Below are 6,699 nucleotides of genomic sequence, written 5' to 3'. Positions count from 1 at the left end.
TTATTTGATTCAAGTTTAAATTAGACACGATTTTATGAATAAGCCTTGCAATTTGTATTTAATATTCGAAGATTACAAAACAAGTTTATATAGTTAATCTGTGGTGAAGTTCATGGTGTTTTAACCCTTTTTCATGACATTATAAAGAGAATTTCAAAAGTATCTTCTTTGAGTTCCGATTTGATCGTTGATTTATTGAAACTAAATTTTGTTGGATGGAAGCTAGACTGAATATTAACTTAGTTGCATCTTTCTTATGCATTTATTTTTTAGGGCCATTGTATTTTTTTGTAATACAGACAAATTGTTCAAGTTTGTACACTTTCTTTTATCTCTATTTTTACAACGAGTGCAAGCTACTTGTTTGCGTTCGTAGAAGATCCATAAGAACTTTTAATATTATGGAACAGCATTTTTAAATGACTTTTTTGGTTCACGAGGCTTGAACAATTAGCGTTTTTTCATCATTTGTGTTAGTTTAATAACAGCTTAATAATGGAATGCCTCATGAAAAAATGTTGTAATTTGTATAAGTAAATCTGATGTTTATGTGTAATGTATGTATCGTATGTCATAATTAGGTAAAATCCTTTTATAACAAAATTTATAGAGTTCTCATTTTTTTTAACCTTATTTTTCATAGTACCACTTTTTTTTAATTATGTTAGAGGATATTCATCAGATTTTTCATGAATAGGTAATCGATTAAATTTGGAGTTTTTGTAGGGTAGGTGCAAAATTATTCTCTCAATTTAGATAATCCAACTTTCTTGTGCATATTCTTTCTTTTTTTTCGCGCGTGTTTTTTTTTGTGACCCATTCTCCATGATTCTGCTCTTGGTATTATCTAGATTTTTAATAAGTTTAAGCCAATTTTCATAATTCATTTCAGATTTATTTTCATTCTTTTAGAAACAATATATTTCAAGCCACTTGCTTCAGTTCACAGGGTTGAAATAAAAATAAGCCTGGTTTTTAAAATGAGTTGTGCTTCATAATCAGATGCTTCACAAAAAGCAATTGTAATTTCTATTAATAAACATAATGGGCTGGTATAATTTATATTATGTCATAATTAGATGCATTCCTTTTATTTGGAGAACAACAGTTTTTTGACCTTTTTTCAACTAGTATTTTTTTTACTATGTATTTTTAAGAAGATTTCCATCAGATTCATAATGAACAGGTAATATGATTCCTATTGAACAGGTAAACTGAATATTCCTTTAGGTGATTGCAACGTTGCGCCATCAATACCGTCCTAAGTTCTTATGCATTTTCTTGATTTTTGTGTGTGTTTTTAATGAACTTAGTATTACCGAGTGATATATAGTGGTCGCAAATTCTGTCGGTCTTTCTCGGTTTTGCTAGTTTGGGCTTTTCCAGATAAGCTAGGACAATGAAATTTGGCAGGTGTATCAGGGACCAGGCCAGATTAAATTAAAAATAATTTTTCCCCAATTTGACCATCTGAGGAGGGGGGGGGTTAATCCAGAAATATAAAAAAAGGGTAAATTTAACTTACGAACGGAAGATTGGATATTGATGAAATTCAATATTTAGAAGGATAGTGTGTCTCAGAGCTTTTATTTTAAATACCGACTTGATCTGGAGACATAGGGGGAGCTGGAGGGGAAACTGGAAATCTTGGAAAGAACTTAGAGTGGAGGAATCGGGATGAAACTTGATGGATAGAATGAGCAAAAGTCCTAGATACGTGATTGACATAACCGGAAAGGATCTACTCTCATTGGGGGTGTTGGGGGGAGGGCTAGTTCTGAAAAATTGAAAAAAATGAGGTATTTTTAGCTTATGAAGGAGTGATCGGATTTTAATGAAATTTAATCTTTAGAAGCACCTCGTAACTCAGATTTCTCATTTTAAATTCTGACCGGATACAGTGTTATTGGGAGGAGTTGGAGGAAGTCGAAAATCTTGGAAAACGTTTAGAATGGAGAGATCAGGATAAAACTTGGTGGGAAGAATAAGCGCAATTCCTTAATACGTTATTGACATAACCAGACCGGATTCGCTCTCTTTGGGAGAGATGAGGGGGGGCGGGGCTAATTCGGTAATTCGTAAAAATTAGAAAAAATTAGGGATTTTAAACTTACGAATGGGCGATGGGATCCTAATGAAATTTGACATTTAGCAGAACTTCGTGTCTCAGAGCTCTTGTTTTAAATTCTGATTCGATTTGGCGACACTAGGGGGAGCTGGAGGAGAAAACCGGAAATCTTGGACAGCGATTAGAGTGGAGAGATCGTAATGAGATTTGATGGGAAGAATAAGCATATATTCCAGATACGTGAATGACATAACCAGACTAGATTGGCTTTCTTTAGGGGAGTTGGAGGGGGGGGGTGTGTATATTTCGAGAAAATTTGAAAAAATGAGGTATTTGTAATTTACAAACGGGTTATGAGGTCTTAATGAAATTTGATATTTAGAAGGATCTTGTGCTTCAAAGATTTGATTTTAAATCCTTACTAGATCCGCTGACATTAGGGGGAATTGGAAGGAAAACTAGAAATCTTGGAAAACGTGAAAATTGAGGTATCTTTATCTTACGATTGAGTGATCGGACCTTAATGAAACTTGATATATAGAAAGATCTGATGCCTCAGATTCTCCATTTTCAACTTGAATGGGATCCAGAGACACAGGGGGTTGGAGGGAGAAACAGAAATGCTGGAAACTGATAATCTTGGAAAACGCATAGAGTGGAGAGATCGGGAAGAAACTTGATGGGAAGAAGAAGCACAAGTTTTAGATACATGATTGGAATAATTGGGCTGGATCCGCTCTCTTTGGGGGAGTTGGAGGGGCGATTTCCAGTGCTTTGGCGAATGGTGCTTCTGGACGTGCTAGGACGATGACAATTGTTGGGCGTGTCAGGGACCCGCAGAAATTGATTTGATATCATTCGTTTCTTCGATTCAACCATCTGGGTTGCTGGATAGAGATAAAAATTGAAAAAAGAGGTATTTTTAACTTACGAATGGATGATAGGATCTGAATGAAACTTGATATTTAGAAGGAACTCGTTTTTCAAAGCTCTTATTTTAAATCCCGACCGTATCCGAGCATATTGGGGAAAGTTGGAGAGGGTATGGAAATCATGGAAAACGCTTAGATGGCAGAGATCGGGATGAAACTGCGTGGGAAGAATAAGCACAATTCCTAGATACATGATTGACACAACCACACTGCATTGGCTCTCTTTGGAGGAGTTGGAAGGGGGGGGGGGGATAATTCGGAAAAATCTGAAAAAATGAGGCATTTGTAATTTACGAACGGGTGATCAGATCTTAACGAAATTTGATATTTAGAAGGACCTCCCGTCTCAAAGCTCTTATTTTTAATCCCGACTGTATCTGTTGATATTGGGGGGGGGGGGGTTGGAGGGGCAACTTGAAATCATGGAAAATGCTTAGAGGGGAGAGATCGGAATGAAACTTTGTGGGGAAAATAAGCATAAGTCCTAGATACGTTATTGACATAACTGGACTGCATCCACTGTCTTTGGTAGAGTTAGGGGAAAATTAGAAAAATTGAGGGAATTGAACTTACGAATGGGTTACCGGATCTTAATGAAATTTGATATTTAGAAGAAACTTGTGTCTTCGAGCTCTTATTTTAAATCCCGACGAGATCTGGTGACATTGCAGGGAGCTAGGGGAAACCAAAAATTTTGGCAAACGCTTAGACTGGAGAGATCAGGATGAAACCTGGTGGGTAGAATAAGCAAATGTCGTAGATACGCTATTGACGTAACCGGACTGGATCTACGTTCTTTGGAGGAGTTAGGGGATTTCCAATGCTTTGGCGTGTTCGGTGCTTCTGGACCTACTAGGACGATAAAAATTGGTTGGCGTGTTAGGAGCCTGCAGAAATTGACTTGATTAAGTCGTTTTCTCTGATTCGACCATCTGGGGGGCTGAAGGGAGAGGAAAAACTAGAAAAAATGAGGTATTTTTAACTTGGATCTTCATGAATTTTAATATCTAGAAGGACTTCGTGTCTCAGAGTTTTTATTTTAAATCTCGACCGGCAGTAAGGCTCTGATTTTCCTTTTAAATCAATCCATTGATTCTTAGAATTTGGCTAGAGCTCATGCCACATGAGCTCTTGGCTCTTCCGACCTCACATTTCACATTTTCCCATTTCTAACTAAGACAATAGCGTGAGCAATTCTATTTAAAATGAGTTCTAGAATAAATCATTGAAGTAAAATAAATTTCTTAGAAGTGACAGAATATCCAGTAATAAAACCCCCATTGTTTGGAATGACTTTCAAGGTTAAGTTTCATATTTCGTCTCGGAAATATTTGATAAAGGCGCCAGGTGCATGACGTCATATGGTAATTAAACTGAAATTTTTACATGGAAAGAATAGCTTTTTTCTTGTGGAAATCAAAGCCTTTTTTAAGGATTTGAAATAAGAGCATATACGAGAATTCGTATTAATGTGACATTCATGTGACGATAGAAAAACAAACGAAGGTAGAAATCAGACATGGAAAATTATTAATTTCTTCTATAAGTGGGAAAAACACTGATTCTACAAAAGCAATAACTAGACTTGCCGTGTCACGGCCCCGTGAACTATTGCAGTTACTGGGTAATGGTTAACACAGCAGAAACTGGAACTCTGGCTAAGGACCCTGGCTTGGATAGGCTATCAAACAGTTCGTGTCAACGAACTGTAGTAAGGAGCGACCCGGCTCAATAGTAACCGAAACTTTAAAAAAAGGAATTTTGATACCAATAATTACATATAAAGAATCGAATTTACTTCATCGACTTACTATTAATCCAGGGCTGCCAAAACTTTTTGAGACTTCAAATAAGGAAAATCACATGTAAAACCTCAAATATCTTAATACGCAAAGAATTCACTTAAAGAAGTCATTTAAAAAGGGCACTAGAAATTTTCACTTCCGTTAGAATGAGCCCTCTCGCAACATTCTAGGATGACTGGGTCGATACGATCAGCCCTAGAAAAAACAAACAAATAAACACGCATCCTTGATGTGCCTTGTGGTAAAAAATACAAAATTCCACATTTTTGTAGATAAGAACTTGAAACTTCTACAATAGGGTTCTCTTATACGCTGAATCTGATGGTGTTATTTTTGTTAAGATTCTATGACTTTTAGGGGGCATTTCCCCATATTTTCTAAAATAAGGCAAATTTTTTCAGGTTCGTAACTTTTGATGGGTAAGACTAGACTTGATAAAAAAAAAACTTATATTTAAAATCAGCATTAAAATGCGATTCTTTTGATGTAGCTATTGGTATCAAAATTCCATTTTTTGGAGTTTTGGTTACTATTGAGCCGGGTCACTCCTTACTACAGTTCGTTACCACTAACTGTTTGAAAAAAACTAAGTTGGTATATAACTAACAGCTGTTAAGTAGAAGCTTAAGGTGTTTTATAACTTATAGCCTACATGAGTATGCAGAGGTTAGGCCTACCTGATCCTGATCTGGTTTGCTGCTGCTTTATCATTTTTGGAAGTTGGTTGATTTCCCGAATTAAGACATTCGGCTTTTGGTAAATACCCTTTAGGTCCACATGCGTCATACATTAGCCGTTCCTTGAACGCTCTAACCCCCCTAGAAATTTCTCTGGCAAGAGGTGATCTTTGGCGCGAAACTTGTAAGCACTGTCATCATTATGGCGTTTTCCGGCCGAGATAGCTGAGGCGGCTTATAGTGAAGAAGGGTTTTATCGCCTTTTCCGTTTTCCCGCCGTTTCAGAGTAGACATTTTGGCAGAAAACACGGAGTTTTCGGAAGAAGACTAACTATTACAACCAAAATTTCGAAGGAACCCGAAAAATGGTTTTGAATTCTTTTTAGAGAAAAAAAATAGTTTTTTTTTAACCGAAAGTAAGAAGCGACATTAAAACTCAAAACGAACAGATATTACTTCGTATATGAAAGGGGCTGCTTCTTCATCAACGCCCTGCTCTTTACGCTAAAGTTTTTTACTGTTTTAAAAAGGAGAGTTGAGAGAAAGAGTCAAACTTTAGCGTAAAGAGCGGGGCGTTGATGAGGAAGCAGTGCCTTTCATATACGAAGTAATTTCTATTCGTTTTAAGTTTTAATGTTGCTTCTTACTTTCAGTTAAAAAAACTTGTTTTTTTTTTATTTAATTTCAAACAAGAAACCACTCGGAAACCACATGTTTGTCGCGGTTTTGAAAAGGAAAGTAGTGTGGATACGGGAAAAAAATACCTAAGCTGAAAACGAAGCAGAAAACGTAAAGCACAAATTAAAAGCAGTCGCAGTTAAAAAATACTGAAAATAAAAAATTATGGTACTGATTTTGAAAAAATGCCGAAAAGTGTCCATTTTTCAAAAAGTTGCCTTTTTTATCCAATAGTGGCGCGGGGTCACCCTGAGTTAAATATTGTCAAAAAAGCACTAAAAGTGACCCTTCCATTTCTGTATCCATTTCTGACCGTCTTTTGGTAAGAAAATTCTTGTCAAATAGCACTTGGCATCACTTTCTGCTAAAAGAACACGAAACTATAAAAGTGATTAAAGAAGAATACCTTCGTGACTTATGTCGTGCGAATTCTTGTTGGCAAAAGTATTGTGGCGATGTGCTTTATTAATCAATGATTTAATTTATCGTAATAGAGGTTTTGGGAGGATGTTTCGCTGTCACACTCGTCTTGTATCGCT

This window comes from Artemia franciscana, chromosome 19, assembly GCF_032884065.1.
Source record: "Artemia franciscana chromosome 19, ASM3288406v1, whole genome shotgun sequence".
Lineage (NCBI taxonomy): Eukaryota > Metazoa > Arthropoda > Branchiopoda > Anostraca > Artemiidae > Artemia > Artemia franciscana.
This window is presented reverse-complemented; position numbering follows the sequence as displayed.